This window comes from Castor canadensis, chromosome 6, assembly GCF_047511655.1.
Source record: "Castor canadensis chromosome 6, mCasCan1.hap1v2, whole genome shotgun sequence".
Classification (NCBI taxonomy): Eukaryota; Metazoa; Chordata; class Mammalia; order Rodentia; family Castoridae; genus Castor; species Castor canadensis.
Window position 1 is genome coordinate 33382970 of NC_133391.1, and position 21489 is coordinate 33404458.

Here is a 21489-nt window from a genome sequence, read left to right on the forward strand (position 1 = left end):
CTCCACCCCCTCCCGCTCCCCCCCTCAATACCCAGCAGAAACTATTTTGCCCTTATCTCTAATTTTGTTGTAGAGAGAGTATAAGCAATAATAGGAAGGAACAAGGGGGTTTTGCTGGTTGAGATAAAGATAGCTATACAGGGCATTGACTCACATTGATTTCCTGTGCGTGGGTGTTACCTTCTAGGTTAATTCTTTTTGATCTAACCTTTTCTCTAGTTCCTGGTCCCCTTTTCCTATTGGCCTCAGTTGCTTTAAGGTATCTGCTTTAGTTTCTCTGCATTAAGGGCAACAAATGCTAGCTAGTTTTTTAGGTGTCTTACCTATCCTCACCCCTCCCTTGTGTGCTCTCGCTTTTATCATGATGATGATAAATCTTCTTGCCAATAAGTATGTTTTAACCAAATTTTTGCATTTTTGCCTCTCTGGAGCCATGAATTAAACTAGATTGAGTCATGATGGTGTGACAAATTCTTACACAATTGTGTCAGTTCCTGAAATGTGATACAAGACAGATAATTATTAGACAATTTAATGGTTGTGCAAACATCATTGCAAATACCTATAGAAACTAAAGCAACTTCAACATCACTAAGTGATGTAATCTTATGGGAAAACCATCAGATAGACTATTGATCATGGACTTAAACATTAGTATGAAGCATATGATTTTACATAAGAAATTCATACACTTTTATAGGAAAATTCTCTTTAAATTGTGCTTCTGATCTTTATTTATTATTTTTATTAACTAACATAGGAACTCCTCAAACATGTTAATTCATTAGCATACTTGTAACAATGATTAGCCGATAATTACCATGAATGCCAAAGATAAAGAGATAAATGATGATAGATAATGATGATAGATGATAGATAGACAGACAGACAGACAAGCAGACTAGTGCAGTCCTAACAAAAAGAGAATGGCTAGCATATATTATGTGTTGTATAAAAACCTGCTATTTCATTGGAATGTAAATGTCAGCCCAAATGCATGATTATAATGGCAGACAGTGCATATAAGAACATAAGTTTCAGCAAGAACACTTTAACTGGTTAAGTTGGTCTTGGAGTGACAAAAGGCTTCCCTAAGGAAAGGATGTTTGAGTTGAGTTGGAGAAGGTGATACGTGTTAAACTGAATTGCACGATAAAAGAGAGAGAGCAGAAGGCTGAGAGTCAGGCATGGAAGATAGAAATAAACAGACAATACTTCGGAAAGGCAGAAGAAGAGTGGCATAAACACTACTGGTGAAGGAAGCATAAACAGATTATGAAAAACAATATTAGTTTGGCCTTTAAAGTTTTATGGGTTTTTTTGTTTTTTTTTTTTACTCTACCGGAGTTTGTACTCAGCGCCTCATGCTTGCTAGGCAGGCACTCTACCACTTCAACCACACCCTAAGCCTTATTTATTTTAAAAGAAGTATAGTAAATCATTAAATTTCATTTTGTTTTGTTTTTTAGCAGACAAGTGCATATTCATACGCACACTTCTGAAATACACTCTGGCTTCAATGAAAGATTAGAGGGGTGAAGAGTGGATATGTGAAGGCTAGTTAGGAGGATATAGTGTGAATTCAGTAACGTGTGGTGGGGAAGTAAAGAGAAATGAATACTGCAAAAGTTATTTATATGTGATTTGGCAATTTATTAAAATCAATTTCTCCTTTGGAGGAAAACCTGAATGAGGGGGTCAAGCTACCAGGACATGACGAACAGGTCTGTGTTGTTCATTAACACTGAACTCTTGAGAGGAATAGGAGGGCAGGTGAGTTTGGGTATGTGGTCTCTCTGAAATTACTTTGAGATATTCAAATGGAATTGTCAAGTAGGCAATTAGACATAAAAATTTGAAATTCAGACAAACCATTTCAGGATGATTGCTACCACGAGAATGCAAAAGATTACGTAAGGAAGAGACTGAAACATTTAAGTTGAAGAGAAGTAGGAAAGACTTTTGAGGAACACCAAGGAGACTATAAGTGGACAGAGTTTACCAAGAAAAAAACCAGCCAATTCTGCAAGTGAAAATCTAGGAAAGTGCACTATGGGAATCTAAAGGATTACCGTGTTGCAAAGAGGATTTTCTACTGCAGTGAATGCTGTGAAGAAGAGGAATAAACACAAAAGTTATTGTTTAAACCAGGACACTTTTACAATGAACAATATTGAAGTCATGATGGAAAACAGAACCAAGTAAGCCTATATTGTCTTGAGAAACTTGGGATCATCCTGGGCTAATAGGTCTATACAATCACCTGCTGAAGATTAGCTGTGCACAGACAGCTAAAATGTATTTACTACCATACCACTCCCCTCCATCCATATCCATTGTCATGACTTGACTCATTTCTCAAAGATGAAGACTCTAACATCATCATGCTCATATACTCTCTCAGGATGCTTCTTCTTCTGAAGTCAACTCTCTTCTCTTCCCTGTAATGACTGTTCATTTGTCTTTCTTGCTTATTGGAAACTGATGATTCAACACAATCATAAATTCAAATCTTGTGAAGTAACATGAGAGTAGAGAAACTGACTTCTTATAACCTGAGAATCTGCTGTCTTTTCAATAACAGGAGTGAAGTTTACTCACTTCAGTAAACTATAAATCTATAACTTAATTGGATGCAATTTTCAGGAAAATCGTTGCTTCGCCGGGAATGGGTGTGTTGTCTCTGAAAAGTTAAAATGTGGACATAACGTACTATTCTTCTTTGGTATTTACTAAAAAAGATGTAAGAGGATACAAGAGACAGCCACAGAGACACGTTGCTGACCTGTGTTATTTCTTACTGATACACATCTTGTATTCTAATTTATGTTTTCCCACATCATAATGGTTTTGAGAAAAATCACATTTTCCAGTGTATGGCTTACTCTTACCTTAACAGGATGGATACACATAAATTTAAAAAATGACTCAGTAAATAAATGTAATTTGACAAAGTAATAGGAGATAAATATGTTTGGCTTATATAGAAAATTAAAGAACAGTGTATTTTTATTATTTATATTCATGAGCAGTAAAAGTAGCTATTAAAGGTAAGAAAGATAGTCAGCACTCTTAGACCAATTTTTTTTAATGCCTTAATATGCTAAGACCACTTTGGCTGCATTTAAGTCCCTTATTCATAACAAAATAAATTTAAAAATTTGTTGTTTAGAATTTCATTTATTTTGATCAAAAGTTATACTTTTAAACTATTGCCAATGAGCTCAAGACACAGGAATTACTCATCTTCACAAAGCCCATGTTTTGTTTTTAATAATAAAAGAAATAAGGATAAAGAAGCATTGTATGTAAAGTCAGGTATATGGGACTCCAGCTATTTCAATTACAAAATTGTTACATTAAATAAGGCTTTGCTCATGATATTAAATAAATGAAGCACACTTGTTGACTCTCACACATGAAGTTCTTTCAATGATTCTTTCTCTATAATCAGAAAACATGGGGATAATACCTAAAACTTTCTCCTTCTGTGTTAGTCAGATTTCTGTTTGTGTAAGAACATACTTGAGGTAATAAATTTATAAAGAGGAAGACTTTAGGGTCAAGCGTGATAGACCATAGCTGTAATCCCAGATAGTTGAGAGGTGGATACTTGAGGGAGGATCATGGTTCAAAGCCAGGCCAGGCAAAATATTTCATGAGACCTCATCACAACAAAAAAGTTGGGTGTGATGGAACACATCTGTAATCTCAGCTACACAGAAGGCATAAGTAGGAGGATCATAGTCCAAGGTAGATTGGGCAAAAAACTTAAGACCCTACCCTATTATAGGTACTAATTTAAAAAATAAGAATATAACTAAGGCAAAAAAAGGAATAGGAGTGTGGCTCAAGTGGTAGAGTACCTGATAAGACCATTTTCCTGAGGGAAAGTTTATTTTCACTCAGTTTCAGAGGTTTCAGTCTATGTTCAGTTGGCCCTGTTGCCTTTGGGCACATTGTGGTGGGGAAGGGATGTGCTATGGAGCAAAAGGCCTTTCTCCCCGTGGGGCAGTCAGGGGGTTGGGCCGGATGGCATGCCCTGAGACCTAAGACCTCCCACTACACCCCACCTCTTAAAGTTCCTCCTCTCTACAGAATCAAGCAGGGGACCAAACCTTTCACACATGGACCTTTGGAGGACCTCCCAGTTTTAAACTATAGCCCCTGGCACAGCTCTTCTCTACTTTCACATATCCAAGATTCTGATACAGCAGTTCATTTTAAAAGTGGTGTCTGATTTTGAAACTCCTTTGTACTGACATGCCTCAACATAAAATGGAAATTAATAAATGAGTGTTGAAAATACAAGCTTAAAATGCAAATTATTTCAAGAGTAAACTGTTAAATTAATAATCATGTTTTTTCTAGGCCACTGAGGCAAGTGTGATGCTCCCAATTTTCTCTTCATGTAGGTAAAGACCCAAACTAGAGACAAAAGATCTTTAACAAGTACACTGTGGATTACTGAATGGGCTCTGGAAGCTTTTATTTATTTGTTTGTTTGTTTATTTATTTATTTATTGCAGTACTTGTGCTTGAACTCAAGACCTATACTTTGAGCCACTCACCAGCCCTTTTTTGTGATGGATTTTTTTGAGATAGGATCTCACAAACTATTTGCCCTGGCTGGCTTGAAACCATGAATCTCCTGATCTCTGCCTCCTGAGTAGTTAGGATTACAGGCATGAGCCACTGGCACCTGGCTTTGGAAGCTTTTAAGATAAGATAAAATATTTGGGGTCCAAACAACCATTGGGAGCTTTTTCCTTGGGTACCCTTTCAGGACTCCCTGTCCCACTCAGAGCATGACTCCCCCAAAAGAAAGCAAGTAACTATCCTTACCTTTGGACTTGATAACGATGTGAGACATCGGTTGAGGAGATGGAAATGTTTCCTTTAGTGTTAACAGCCTAAAGCACTAGGATACAAATAAAGACAGAAACTAAAGACAGATTAGTTCCAGGAGAATTCTAGCACTGTGGACAAGGTTCATATAATAAGTGACCCTAGCAGCTGGCCTTAGAGAAAACAAAAGAAAATGGACTGCACTCCTCCCTTCATTAAAGGCAAGAACCATAAAGCCAGGGTAAGCGTGAGAAATATGAGGAAAGACTCAGTATTTGAACTTTGTAGAAAATGAAGTGTGAAACAATTTCATGCTTTTTTATTGTCATGTATTTTTCAAGATTGATTCTCAGTAAATAAAGTTGATGGTTTCTACCTAGACTCTGATACTTCCTTTGTGGTTTCAAGTAAGTACACAGAGTCAAGGTACTCATTGCAAGCCACCATGACCTTGTCCCATCCTGCACCCAGCAAAGCTCAGCGTAAATGACCTTTACTGTGTTAACAAGAGTCACAGCCCTCAGGACACCTTCTCTGAAAGTGTGCATAAATGTGTGAGAAATATGAGAAAAAACTCAGTATTTGAACTTTGTAGAAAATGAAGTATGAAATAATTTCATGTTTTTTATTGTCATATAATTTTCAAGATTGATTTTCAGTAAATAAAGTTGATAGTTTCTACAAGATATTCTAAAAACAGGTTCTAAGCCCTATCTTTTATTTTCTTAGAAGCATTTTAATGTCATGGTTAAGATGATGTGTCTTGAATCAAATGAGGCAGGATATAATTTCAATTTGTGCCATTTATTGACTTTGACATATACATGTACTTTTAAAAGTTAACCTAAAATTTATCATATCTTGAAATCATATTGTATTCGTTCTTCTCTACTCTGATATAAAAATCTTTTTAATAAGAATCTTTAATAATATTAAGGTTCTTTATTATAACACCTTTATTTGCACACTCCTTCCCTTAGTTGTCTCTTTTTGTAAAACTTTTAGATACTGTTATGCACTCATAAAGAAAATATTAATATTCATACTTTGATATTATTCTATATCTTCAATTGTAATTCTTTGCTTTTTATTGCTAAATAATGTTATATATTTGGGGGTGCAATGAAACATTTGCATATATATAGTGGAACGATTAAATCGAGTTAATAAACATATTCATCAATCCAAATATTATTATTAGTTCAGCAGAACTCAAAATCTTATTCTACCTATCAAAAATGGAATTTTATGTCCTTCAACCATCATCTCCATAGTCCCCACATCCCCCAGTCTATAATAATCAACAGTCTATTTTAATTCTGTAAAGCCAACATTTTTAGAGCCCAGATATAAATGAAATCATGCAGTTCTTGTCTTTCTGTGCCTGGCTGATTTAATTTAGCACGATGTCTTCCAGGTTCATCATGTTGTTGCAATCACAGACTTTCCTTTTCATTACATTACCTATTCATCCACTGATCAACAGATTGCTTCCACACTGCTCTCATGAATTACGCTGCAGCAAAAAGACATAAACTTCCAAAAATTTTAAAAATGCTCATTATCACTAATCAGTAGGAGATGCAAATCGAAACCATAAGACACCACCATATATCTGTTAGACTGACTCTTATCTAAAAGATAATATGTAAAAGACAAAAGACAATGAGTGTTAATGAGGATATGAAAAATGTTATATCATTTTACATCATTGGTGAGAATGCAAATTAGCACAACCATTATGTAAAAAATATGAAGTTTCCTGAAAAAACTAAAAATAGAACTACCATACAATCCAGTAATCCCACTTCTAGATATATATCCAAGGAATTGAAATACAAATATTGAAGAAATATTTGCACTATCATATCCTTCATTTATATTTTAGTAAACTATTCATTACCAACAGATGGTGGAGTACATAACTGTTTTGAATTTGGGAGAAGAGAAAGAATTAAAAATATTTGTTTACATCCAAGCCAGATGTTGATGCAAGTGAAGGTGGCCTTTTGCAATGTATTTTGGTTAATATCTCCAAATGATTTTATTAATGTCATTGTGAAAAATAAAATTATAAATGTATCCCACACTAATAGAATGAAATCAGTATGACATCAACAAACCAAATGCAAGCACAAATATCATGACCAACATTTCAGAGAACAAGTCAAAATATAGAGTTAAACAGGAATTAAAGTCAGCATATATCTTTTATTCTTATTGGACTAGAAACTGCAGGATGGGCTCCCTTCCCTTGATAGACAACTAAGCAAAAACAGTAAGAAATGTGTAGTAAATTTTTTTTTGGAAGTACTGGGGTTTGAACTCAGTTCCTTGTGCTTACAAGGCAGTAGCTTTCCCACTAAAACCATAACCTCAGCCCAAGTATAGTCAATTCTTAGGAAAATGTCCTGAGTTAAGCAAGAGAAGGCAAAAGACCTATAACAAACTTGCCAGTCAGGTTATGATGTCAGGCAAACACCAGAACTTTCAAATATGATTAGATTTTTTTTTTAAGGAAATACATATATTTAGGAGTTAAGGGAGTGTTATAACTGTGAGATACTTTGAATAGTACAGAAATATCCATTATATGTATATTTGAATGTGTAAATACATAGATTCACACACACACTCACATATATTGGCCAAGATTACCCTTTATACATTTTTTTTGGGTGGGACTGAGGTTTGAACTCAGGACTTCATACTTGCAAAGCAGGCACTCTACCACTTGAACCACACCTCCCCAAGATCACCCTTAACATTCCTCTTAGCTTAACTAAATTTTAGATAGGTTTCTTCCTGTCTCTCTTTTCTTAGAATAATTTCAGAAAACTTACAATTGTAAATTCTTCATCTGCCCCTTTGAAATGTGAATTTTCTCTAGCCTCTTCCCAATTTTAAAACCCAGAATCTCTCTCTGAAAGATCTAGGAGCCATTCTTTTAAAATGTAATTATCAAGAAAGACAGGGCCCCTGCCTCCCAAGCTCAGTGAGAAGATAGAAGCCTGACTTCAGTTAGCACCGACTGACCATTGAGATTCCTAATCCATTGGCCAGCCTCCCCATAATGTCCTCAGGGACTTTTCCATTAGTTCACTCCAGCTCACTCTAACATGTCTGCTTCTTTCATTTCAGGGAAATTGAATTCATTCCCTTTCCCCTATTGTAATAATCTTGATTCACATCTTCCTTGACTGTACATGCATCCACACATACATGGTGGGGGAGAGGGAGAGAGGAGGCAGAAGCATGATAATATATGTGAAATATGAGTCAAGAATAGCTAATTATTCATTTAGAAATATACTGACCAATGAAATTATGAGGTCTGATATTTCAAGCTAATCTTGAGTGGAGAGTAAATTGATACTTGTTGAGGCTTCATGGTGAACATGAAACTACAGTTTTAGGACCCAGGCCCAATTTCAGGGGTTCTACATCAGTCACTAACCTCAACATGCCAAATGAAGAGAAGAGTCTTGGTGAAGGTCAGAGAAAAGACATGTATTGCTACATGGGCAGCCTATGGAAATATGTGAAGTAACCACTTCAGCTCATCTTTGGAGTACAGACATGAGCAATAGATTAAAATAGAAAAAGAATTTGGGACAGATGGTGGAAAATATGCATAATTATTAAACAGTCCTGATATGCATGGCTTGGTTGATCATTATCTCAGTCCTGGTTTGGAGAAGAATTCTGGAGAAGTTGATATTGTTGTCATCACTTGAGGGAAACAATATGTCAAAATAAGCAAATCATGGTTGCCTGGCATGTGGTCTGTGCTGTGGAGGCTCTGATGTTCCTTTCCTTGGGGGCAGATCCTCCATCTCTCCTTATAAAGATGTTATTGATCAGTCCTGTCCTTCTTAGTTTCCAAAGTGGCTACTATGTGAATGGCTCAGAGCACAGATACAAAATGGTGAATGAGATGCCAAGCTTTTCACCTGTTTTTAGTTAATTTAAGGGCTGAAATAAGGATCCAGTGCTAAATTTTTAGCAAAAGCAGTTCTATGTACCTGTAATAAGCACATGGCAATTCTTCAAAGTATTCTGTCTACATTATCAGATGTTAAATTTTTTCCATAATAGAAAGCAAACAAATGTAAAAACATTCATCAATGACTAATGCACATGTGACTGAAGATTTACTCTATGGATATAGTTGTGATTAGAATAAGATCAAAACATGAAGCTGAAAGATGAAAGCAGAGAGGGAAACAGTAAAAGCAGAGTGACACTTTGCAAGTAGAAATGATTATTTCAGAACACCTTCATAGACTGCTTTCAATAGACTGATAACTGGTGGTCTCTAGAGTAAGAATGAGAATGATCTTTAGTGGCTTTTAAACTGTGATGTCTTAGAAAAATGTCTGAGAAAGACACCAAAGAAGAAATTCTGAACGTTTTCAAGCTCTTTGATTACCATGAAACTGGAAAAATATCATCCAAAAATCAGAAAAGTGGCCAAGGAGTTGGGCAAGAACCATTAGGAAATAATCAATGAAGCTGATGGAATGGAGAGGTCAATGAGCTAGAATCCCTGCATGTCACAGAAAAAGAGCAGTTAAGATCAGTGTCTTCCTTTCTACTACAAGCCTGTGTGACTAGATTCAGTGCCTGCCATTGCTGAATTCTGAGTTTTGAGAACACGAACCACCCCCCAGACTTCTGTATAACTTTAACCATGACCTTGAATCTAATCATGGTTAGAATAACCATGAATCTATTTTAGCCTTTCAGAAATGTCCTTTGATATGAAGATTCTTTGAAAAAGGACCTGCTGACTACTTTAATTCTCAAAAACAACAAGAGAACCCCTTAGAATGGAGAAAAAGGTCCTAAATCTGACCACCTGTCATTTTACCTTGTTTCTCCACTCTTATGCTTCTCCACATAAATGCAAACACAGAACAACTTCTTAGACAAGCATATGTACCCCTGTCACCACAAGTGGTTGTTATTTCATGGTTTGGGGTTTTAGTTGATACCTGAGTGCAGTTTTGTCTAATATAAAACCTAATTACTTTTGCTCTGGCATTTGGATATAAAAAATGTAAGATATAGCAAATGGATCCAATAAAGAGTAAAATAATATAAAAACTGATAATACTTGTGCATTTCAAAGTACCAAGTACTTTTCATGCACTAAGGTATTTATTCCCCACAATCACCCTATAACATCAGTGATCAAGTCATCCCATTTGTCAGGTGGAACATCTAATCCAGAGGGTGTTGCTATTCTGCTCAATTTTAGTTTGTAAATAGGGCAGCTGAGATTTGAATATAGGCAGGTCAGCCTTAGAATCCATGTGCATCACCTATGCTACAATGAGCAGTGACCATCACAGAAGAGGTGAGCCCAGATGAAAGACTTTTCAATACTTAAACACACCTCTCTGACACTGTGTGCTTATATGATAGAGTTCTGGATTAGGATGTCTAACTACATGCACATTCTGGCTTACCATTGCTGAGCCCTGAACACTTATTTTCTAGGATGGATGAGTAACGAATAAAAATTCAAACAGCTTATTGCTTATATCACGATGGGGTTTCATAACTTCAGAGAAAGAATAATGATTCACTTGACAAAATTAAAAACTTTATTACCAGAGACATTAATGGTGGATCAACTATTAACATCAGAGCCCATAATCACATTAAGACAAGTAATAGTGGAACCAAATTAGTATCCACACCACAGAACAAGCCATACTGTGGAAGTCTCAGGGATAGAGAAATTGAGTCTTCATCCAGTTTTTCCAGGTACTTATTACCATCAGAGAAAAAACTCAGACATGAGATAAAGTAATTGACAGAAAGAGAGAGCTTTTATTACTAACCAAAGTAAAAATATACATTCAGGGAAGAGTCTGGGCCTGTCATAGTGTCACATGTCCCTGCATTCTGGATAGCTTGTCTTCTAGGCAAACTTAAGTGGAGAGAGAACCATTCATGAGTTAAGTCGGGGTTAGGGAATTTCAGCCTTAGGCTAAGATATTTCCAGTTTTACTGCTTGAGTGGTCACATGATGTCCTGCTATAATCCAGCCTTATCATTGCTTCGGTCTCTAGCCTCTAAGCTGATTGCCTTTTTCTTTCTCTATGCTGATCTAGCTTACCTCAATACCTCTAGATCCTTTGTCTTGGGCAGAAAAAGCAATTTTCCTGTCGTCTTCACAGTACTTGGGCTTCATAGAACCCGAGCTCCTACAGCTGAGTGATGCAAGTTTGTCTGCTGCATAAGCAACTTTCCTACTTTTGATGTGCTGAATGGCCTTGAGTCCCTTCCCTCTTGTTGACCATTGGTCCAGGAGAAGTCTAGTCTCATGATCTTTGCATCATTTTTCTCAAATTAAGCTGAAACAGTTAAGGGACTAAATACAACAAAAATAAGGTAAAGCAAAAATCTTTGGTGAAATTTGTTCTCTAGTCAGCCTTTCCAGAATTGTTCAGTTTCTTGAACATCTTGGCAATAAGTAGGTGAGAAATAAGACTCCCTTCCAAAGCTTTGAAGGCCTGAATAATCCAGAGCCCACAAACCATAAACATGACCTTCAACCAAAATATAATTAGATCTGATTTATACAACTGTAAGTGAGTCACTGTAATATATGATATGGGTATAAAATCTAATTTAAAACCAAATTAGTTGGCTTTGTCTTATCTCACCAAATAAAAGTCAATGTACCACTTTGTTTATGGAACTAATGTACAATAGATTATTTCAGACAAAATACCTCTGGTGCTGTGATATGTATCCCACATATATAAATCATTGAGTCAGTGAATTTTTCTTCCCATAGGACTCTGGTTATCTCTTGTTTAATATTCATATCTATCAAATTTCTTTCCCATTGAGATTCAAAGTAAATTTTCTGTTTAAGATAAATTCTAAGAATGTGAACCCTTATTATTTAGTTCTCAATTAATATATAGAAACACATTTTTCAAAGGAAGGACTCCTTCTAATGAGGTACTACTATTTAACAAATACTTTTTGTGTGTTCCAGCCTAGTGTCTGACACATAGCAGGCCTGCAGTAAGTATTTACTAAGTTATAGAGTTAGTGAGTGAATGAAAAAGAAATGGTCTTTGGTCTCATGGAAACTGTATTCTAATAAAATCTAAAAAAGCAAATAAAGAACAATAAAAGTTTCAATTCATATTATAAATACAGCAAGAAGGCTGGGGTGTGGCTCAAGTGATAGAGCACCTGCCCAGCAAGCATAGACTGAATTCAAACCCCAGTACTACAAAATAAACAGATTAATAAAATAAAATAAGAAAGGCAGTCAGGTGTACATCAGTGGTAGAGGGCCTGCCTAACACATGCAAGGAAATGATTGGAAATGATTCCCAGCCTGACAAAAACAAAAAAACAAAAGGCAAGGAGGGGTTTGAGATTCAGAGCAAGAGTGGAAGAGACCTACAGTCTCTAATTGGGTGATAAGAAATTAGGACAAAGTATGACAAGGAACTGACTACTGAGAGCTTTGGCAGGAGCAATTCAGCAGTGTGTGGCTGAAAGATGCATAGTACCGAGATAAGATAGAGCTTAATGTGGGTCAACAAACTGATTAAAGGACTGGTAGAGTGGCTCAAGTGCTGGTGTGCCAGCAAGCGTGAGGCCCTGAGTTCAACTAAGAACCACACACACACACAAAAAAAACTGATTAAAAACTACTGCAATTCATGATTGATTAATGAGAGGGCAATTGATATATGATGTATGATGCTGAAGAAATAAACAATTATTTGTATATGTATCCTCTCTAGTATTTGGAACATTATAAATATTACTTAAATACTCTAGTATTTGGAACATTATAAATATTACTTAAACATTATAAATATTACTTAAATATTACTTGTGGCTCTAAGACTTTTTCCTTTAACAGACTTTGCCTTTATTCTTCTTTAAGATAATACCAGCTAGATATAGTGATGCATGCCTATGATCTGAGTACTCTGGAGGTGGAGGTAGGAGGATCATGAGTTCCAAGCCAGGCTGGCAAGAGAGCACTTGCTTTTCATGTGAAAGGCTCTGGGTTCAATCCCAATGCCACACACACACACAAATACAGTTTACTCTTTTTAGCCTCAGTAGAAAGAAACCTTAATCTCCCAAATAATCAAGAACTATAGTACACTTGAGAAAAAATTCTCTAGAAATATTTCTTTCCTTTTTTTTCTCCCTGTCTCATCCCCCTCCTTTCATTTTACATGGGGAAGTTCTTAATGAACCTGTGTCAGTCTATAGACTGAAGGATAAAAGCAAAATCAATTCTGAGAACAGACATTTAAAGGAATTTATAATTAATACATACTTCTCAGATCGTAGTGTAGTGACATTTTATCAACAAAACTTCATATCAGTGGTTTGTGCCAGTTTACTTTCCTACAGGCAAAAAGTTTCCAATGTGGAAACCACCAAGACAAAACATAAAGCAAATCTTTGTTCTCTCCCTTTTTGACCAACTCAAGCAGAACAAATGAGAGGACATATACCTGCTATATCATTCTCTTAGAAGTGCTTCTATTTTCTCCAGTAACTACATTTTTGGATCTGAATCATTTCAAATGTTTTATTTTTTTATTCATGTATATTAACTGTAAAAAATAATTGGTTTCATTATATCTTCATACTTTCATATTCATAATATCCATCCCCCTCTTATTCCTTCCTTCCTCTGTTCTTTTCCTCTTCTTTAGTAGTTCCCCTTCTTTCATGTCTTTTGTTTTCTAGATTTCTTCATATGAAAGCATGCCATACTTGTCTGAATCTGGCTTATTTCGCTTAACATGATCTCTGGTTCCATCCATTTTCCTGCAAATAACATGATTTCATTCTTCTTTATGGATGAATAATACTTCATTGTGTATATGTACCACATTTTCTTTATCCATTCATCCAGTGATGGACACCTAGGCTGATTCTGTAACTTAGCTTTTGTGAGTAGTGCTATGATACACATGGGTGTGCAGGTATCTGTAAAGTATGTTGGCTTTGATTCCATCAACTGTATACCAGGAGTGGCATATAGGATAATATTGTAGGTCTATGTTTAGTTTTTTAAGGAACCTCTACACTGATTTTTATAGTGGCTGCACCAATTTATATTCCCACCAGCAATGTATAAATGTTCCTTTCCCCCCATATCCTTTCCAACATTTGTTGCTTTTATTTTCTTGATAACCACTCTGTTTTTGTTTGTCCATTTGTTTTGGGCAGCAATGGGGTTTGAACACTTGCTACATAGGTACTCTACCACTTGAGCCACTCTGCCAGCCCTTTTATTTTATGATAGGATTTATCAAGATAGAGTCTCTCAAACTATTTGCCCGGGATTGGCATCCAACAGCAGTCCTCCTGATCTCTGCCTCCTAAGTAGCTAGGATTACAGGCATGAGCTGCTAGAGCCCAGTTCACGATTTCGTTTTGATTTGCATTAGCCTAGTCATTTGTACTTTTTCATTTGAAAATTGTCTGTTCAGGTTACTTGCCCATGTATTAATTGAATTATTGTACCTTGGTGTTTAATGTTTTGGGTTATTTATATATTCTGGATATTAATCCCCTGTCAGATAAACAGCTGACAAAGATTTATCTCCCATTCTGTAGACTATCTCTTCACTCTAGTAATTGTTTCTTTTGCTGGGCAGTTTTTTAATTTGATGTACTCTCTCATTCAATTCTTGCGATTATGTCTTGGACTTTTGGAATCCTATTCAGGAAGCCATTTCCTATGCCTGTATCTTGAAGTGTTTCCCCCATGGTTTCTTCTGTTAGTGTCAAAGTTTGCACAGTGAGAGATTAAGGATCTAGTACATGCATGGGTCTGAAACAGGCATGACTGTATTTCATCTAGATGCTACAAGAACACTAGAGTCAGAATAACAATTTTCAAATGTGCACTGTACTTCACTCCTTTGATGGAAGAATATAAAACATTGACAATCAATGAACACGATGATTTCTCATCATTTGTAGTCTTCTTTACAGGTTGAAAATGAAAAAAGAGCTAGTAAAAACCAAGACTGCAGGAAGTTTTCAAATGGATCTGCCATGCCATCTAGTGGCCATAAGTACAATGGACAAAATTATTTTGGAAATCTAGCCTTCCCTGAACTATGAGAGGAAAGATTTGAGGGTGAGCTGCTGCTTTGCATGTTCTCTTATCCAAGTTGTTCAGGCAGATCAAAATAGAAGACAGATGATAGATGACTTATCTTCTCACAGATGAAGAAAGAAGCTACAACTTTGATTCTGCTGTAGCAGAAATATAATTCAACTAGAATTGTCTTAACTTCTGCAGTACCATGAGAACTGATGGAGGAAACATAGATCTGGAAAGGATTATTCAGTATCTGTTGCTTTGAATAAAATTCAGAAGATGAATTCTGTAATAGTCAAGACTCTCAAGAGAAATAGATTAAGTTTATAGATATGTAGATATGAGAGAGAGAGGTATTATGGGAATTGATTCATGTATTTATGGAGGCTGAGAAATCCCATTTGCTACATACAATCAGAATTGGGAAAGCCAGTGATGAAATTCAGCCCAGTCCAATGCCCAGAGAACCAAGAGAGATGATGCCTTAAAATAAATCCTGGTGCCAAAAGACTCCAGATCCATGAACTCCAATGTCTGGTGTCTGGGGACAGAAGAAGTTGGATGTCTTAGATAGCGAAGAGAAAAAGGGAATTTTCTCTACCTCTGCCTTTTTGTTCTGTCAGGGTCCTAAGTGGATTGGCTGATGCCTTCCTTATTCATTCTACTGACTCAAATGGCAACTTTTTCTGGAAACATCTTTATTGACATATCCAGAAATATTTTACCAGCTCTTTGAACACCCCCTTAGCCCAGTCAAGTTAGCATATTAAGTTAACCATCACAAGTTCCCATTTCTAAAATGGTCACCTACATATTATTAAACAAAGAGCACCCATTTGAGATGTTCACAATGCTGGCTGTACAAATCTCATGGGGGTTGTAAAAGATAAAGATGTCCAGGCTCTCCCTTGTGTCCTCCCCAAGTGTGACATGGAAATGGGACCCTAGCATCAACGGTAATGTGTAGCCAGGAGTGGAAATGACCACATAGCTTAATTTTTCTCAGTAGGGTGGTGATTTTAATTGAATGTGGCTATAAAGACCTGGCTATTTTGATTAAGAATAAACAAACAAAACCTTCTATATTATAGCACTCATATACAAATTAACACAGAACAATATCATTCAACTTCAGAAAATGTTTAGAAGATTAAAAGAAACCTAAAGGGTTATTTAGAAAATTTTCTGTGGATAGGTAAGTCCCAGAAAATCTGTCAACAAAAAATATTCCAAAATGTCAGTCCCATGATCTCCATTCATTTTTAGGCCTAGAAGCATTGTATTCTAGACAAATTTTTATGCTGATGGTGAATTTCTTGTTTGGCAAGCATAATACTTTAGCTAGTGGTTCTTAAGTATCTATCTGCACATATAAAACCTTGTCTAAAATGCCACTTTCAGTATTTACCCCCTCAAAGAGTGAAGAGAAATGTCCCTTGATTAACAAGCTGTTCAGTAGAATTTGAAGCAGGTGGTTTCTGAGATGTATCTCAGAGAAGCACTGCTTAATTACACTGCTGCTTGGTGACTCACTGAGATCTGGGAGAAGAAGTTGATTCAGATAAGGGATGTCCTACTGTCTACTTCTACTGCCCTGATTTTTAACAGTAGGCTCTACTGTACATCAGCATCCATAAGGAAAATCATAGAGATGCAAACCTGGGCTCTCCTCTGTACCTACATGGTGAAGAGAACACAGGATAGGCTCCACAAAGGTAGTTTGATCACCTCTCCAGATGATTTCTTTTTCGTTGAAAATTTAGTTACTTTCAGTGATACAAACTGTACATATGAATGAAGTGACATGATGTTCCAATACATGTATGCAGTGTACAATGTTTAAGTCAAGTTAAATATATCTCCTCAAATGTCATTCTTATGATGAAAACATTCAAAATCCTTTCTTCTAGCACTTTAAGAAATATAATACAACTGGCACCTATGGCTCACAACTGTAATCCTAGCTACTCAGGAGGCAGAGATCAGGAGGATCAAGGTACAAAGCCAACCCCAGACAAATAGTTCGAGAGACCCTATCTCAAAAAAATAAATAAATAAATAAATCACAAAAAAATGGCTGGTGGAGCATCTCAAGCAGTAAGAGTGCCTGCCTAGTAAGAGTGAGGCCCTGAGTTCAAACTCCAGGGCCTCATACCCAGGGCTGCCAAAAAAAAAAAAAAAAACAGCCATATAACCTATATATACATACCTGCTGACTACAATTAGCATACTGTACAATAGCACACCAAAACTTCCTACTCCTAACTTAGTACTCATTAGTCAACCTTTCCCCATTCCTCTCTCTTCCCTACACTCCACAGCCTCTAGAAGCCACTATTCTACTCTCAACTTCTATGGGGTCAACTTTTTATATTGTACATGAGTGATACCATGTACTTGTCTTTCTGTCCCTAATTTCTTTTTATGTTTCTGACACACTCTCAATTTGAGAATCATTAATTTCCTTGAAAAACCACCCCGTCCCTCATTGACAGGTTTTTAGTGTAGCTTCTTCTTAGAATTTTTTCCTTCCCACTCCTAATACATCTTTAAAAAGGAGCCAAGTCCCACTATTATGAATCAATGTAGGGGAAAGAGCATGGGACTTAAATTATAAGATTTGGAGATGAATCCCAGTTCTGTCCATCACTAGAAATGAAATCATGCATACATATTTTTATCCTGTTGTGGTTGAGATCATGGCACTCCAAAGGTACATGTGTGATGACTTAGTTGCCCATATGTGGCACTAATGGGAAGTGGTGGCCCCTTTAGGAGACAGTTACTACTGGAAAAAGTTAGGTCAAGGTAGGCCCTTAAAAGGGACATTGGAACCTTGCCCCTCTACACCTCTGTTAAGCATCTTCTTCTAATGTGCACTTCTGCTGCCATGACATACTGTGCCAGCACAGGTCCAAAACAACTGGACTAAGTGACCATGGACTGAAACCATGAGTCAAAGAAAGCTTTTCTACTAATAAGTTGATTATCTCAGGTATTTTGTCAGAGCAACAGAAAGTTAACACTCTGAGCCTATTTCCTCATTCAACAACTAAAAAGGAAAGAGCACTAAGGAATCAGCTTAGGGATGCCCATCAACAGATGAATAGGTAAAGAAAATGTGGTATATATACACACTAAAGTGTTATTCAACCATAAAAATAAATGAAATTCTGTCATTTGCAGGAAAATGGATGAAACCAGAGATATCATTTTAAGAGAAAAAAGCCAGGGCTGGAGATAACGGCTCCAATGTAGTCTGCCTAACAAGTGCAAGGCCCTTATTTCAAACTCCAGTACTGTAGAGAGAGAGGGAAGGGGGGAGAGAGAGAGAGAGAGAGAGAGAGAGAGAGAAAGCCTGAGAAAGAGAAATAACATATGTTCTCTCTCATATGCAGAATCTAGACCAAAAACAGAGGAAGAGGAGGAGGAGGAAGGAAAGAATGTTGTGAGTGTAAAATGGGGACTGTTTGAAGAAGAGAACCAGTGGGTAGGGGCATGAAAGGAGAGGGTAATGGGAGGGGGAGGGAGATTATGACCAAAGTACTTCATGTGCATGTATGAAAACAGAATAGTGAAGTCTGTTAAAACTGATTGAAAAGGAGGTGTTGAGGGGGACAATAAAGCAATAGAGGGGATGAAATTCATTCAAGTACAATATATGCATGTATGGAAATATCACAATGAAACCATTTCTGTAATTAGGATACACTAACAAAAAATAAATTTAAAAGAGCATCTGTCCAATACTCAGAGCCAGGGACCCCACTTGAGGCTTTACCATTACCTTATTTGGTCAACACCGCAGTTGCGCAGTTAGCATGACTTCCAGTTTACAAATGAGGAAGACACACTAGTAACAGAAGGCAGATGCTTGTCTATGCCTGATTTATTGACCACACACCCTTGGATAGGGTTTCCTTATGTGCCGAGTGGATAACAACTTCATGAGCCTGTCCTGGAGTTCACATAGGCAATGGAGATGAAAAGGACAGGTAAAAGGGAAGCAGTATGTTTGTGCTCATTTACATGGTGGCTCTGCAGCTTGGCTGCAGTCAGTGTAAATGAATCTGCTGCTCATTTACATGGTGGCTCTGCAGCTTGGCTGCAGTCAGTGTAAATGAATCTGCTGCTGAGAAGTCAATAGCTAGGAAGAGAAAAAGGGAAATCAGAGGCTCCTTCCAGGTGATTTGGTGAAAACTCAAAAGTTGTCTCCTGATTCAGGCCTCCTGAATGACCTGGGGCAGAACAAGAAGCAGTTCTGCTGATCCTAGAGGGAAGAAAGTCTCTGCCCACAGAGGCACAACAAGACATTGTTTGTTTTGCCTGAGGGAGGGGCTCCAACAATCAATATTGACAGAGGACAGCTTTCTATTTTTCAGATGAGCCTTGTAGATGAGCAGCCTCCAGTTATTGCTCAGGACCTTAAAAAAAAAAAGGAGAAAAGAAACAGCTGGCTCTGCCTTGCTGCCCCCACCTTACTTCCTCCCCAGCAAAGCATCCTGCCCCAAGCAGCAGAAACTTGGGGGACAACACTGCCTTTAGGAATGTGCAGCCACTTTGTCCAGCTGTGTTGATCACAGACCTGCAGGGAATGCAGTGGATATGTGTTGACAGATAAGCCAACTTTTATTTTCTTCAGTGTTCTAGGAGTGATGATAGATCAATACCAGACTCTGCTTGCACTCTTGTAATTGCTACATTCATTTTTTTCTCTTATATTGGGTATACACCGATATATTTCATTTGCCAAATAAATAATTTTGTGATTCAAGGAGAAAAGTGGTGAGTAAAACTTAAACATAGAACCATGTGTTGCACTGTCAGTACTTTTATTATTCATTATTTATTCATTTGAGGGACAAGTTATGAAGTAGGCAATTATATCTTATAAAGAACTTAAATGTGTGGGGTAAATGTAACATGTGGGTAATGCTGTCTTTTACACAACAGTTTAAATTTAAACCTATCTATTATGACTTGTAAGTTTTTCTATATTAAGACATAAACAAACATGAGACAGGTTTTTAAATATTAAGATGTTTTTCTGAAATTCTGGAGTTAACACATTAATATTTACCAAAAAGAGGAGTGATTTTGCAGAATAAAAAGGAAACAAAAAGATTGAAAACTTGCATTTGGATATGGAATTCTTTGACCATTAGCCTATTTTCAAACAAATTTATATTAGAAGTTGTACTATGTATTGGGCTGAATATTACCACCACCATCCCAAATTCTTATCTACCTGGTACCTCAGTATGTGAATTTTTTAGGAGTTATAGCATTTTTTACTATGTTATTAGTTAAGGTCAGGTCTCAATGGATTAAAATGTCTTAAATGCAATGCCTGATGTCCTTATAAGAAAAGCAGATAGTAACACAGACACAGAATGTAGAATGACATGTGACAACAGGAGCAGAGACTGGAGGGATATAACTGAAGGCAATAAATGCCAAGATTGCGGATGACCACTAGAAAGAAGCCAGAAAAAAGCAAGATAGGCTCCTTCCTAGAACATTTCGAGGGAGCAAGACCCTGCCAACAATTTGATTTTAAACTTCTAGCTTCCAGAACTGTGAGAAAAAATTTGTTTTAATCAGAGAATAAGAGGGTGGAACAGGTTCTGCTGGGTGGGGGTGGGGTTTGGGGGTGGGGGGTTAACACTGGTGGGAGAGGGGAGGTGGTGGGAAAGGGATAGGTGGATGAAAATGGTACAAATAATGGATACACATGTATGTAAATGCAAAAATGACACCTGCTGAAACTGTTACAGGAATCAGGGGAGGGGGGATAGGGAAAGCAGTGGATGGGGTAGTTCAAGTATGATATATTTGATATATTGATTGTAAGAACCTTTGTAAATGTTATAATGTACTCACACCTAGCACAATTAAAAAAATGGAAAAAAAATTGAACAGCATAAAATTTTTCTTAAAAAGTTGTTTTAAGCAGCCAGTCTCTGTAAGCAGCACAAACAGCAGCCCTAGACAACTAATTCATTGGTAACCCAGGGGATAAAAATACATCAAAACAGACAGGGGAAGAAGGAAATAGTTCCATGTTGATAGTCTTAAAGAGAAAGCTTGAGTGAATGATATTGAAACAGATTCCCCTAACAATTCATCTCACTGCCTAAAATTTAAATGGTATAGCTTTCTTTCATTTGATTTAAATTTATTAAACTCGTGATAGAGGCCAAATACTGTTCTGGGCAATGAGGGAAAAATGGAAAACAAATCCAATGTGAACTTCCTTTCATAAACTGTAGTCCAGTGGGAGAAAGAGACAGTGAAGAAATGTACGTGTGTGCCTGTGTTAAACTATTATATGTTCCAAAAAGGAATAAACTTGTACAAGTATGGCACTGAGGAAACTAACTTAATGCAAAGTGTCAGAGGATGCTTCAAGAAAAAGACATTTAAAGTCTGGAGAATTAACTACAATGTAATCATTCAAATAGCCAGAGGGACATATATTCTAGATCCTTGGAAGGTCTTGAGGTATAAGAAAC

At 36.7% G+C, this 21489-nt stretch overlaps 1 long non-coding RNA gene across 1 annotated transcript; it reads right to left on the reverse strand.

The window, feature by feature from the left end:
- Nucleotides 1-36: 36 nt before the first annotated feature.
- Nucleotides 37-20585, reverse strand: LOC141424041 (uncharacterized). The gene is made up of 3 exons (XR_012448847.1): nucleotides 4846-20585; nucleotides 2073-2107; nucleotides 37-494 (listed from the first exon to the last, which is right to left on the reverse strand). It is a non-coding gene; the product is annotated as an uncharacterized lncRNA (long non-coding RNA).
- Between the last annotated feature and the right edge of the window lie 904 nt (nucleotides 20586-21489).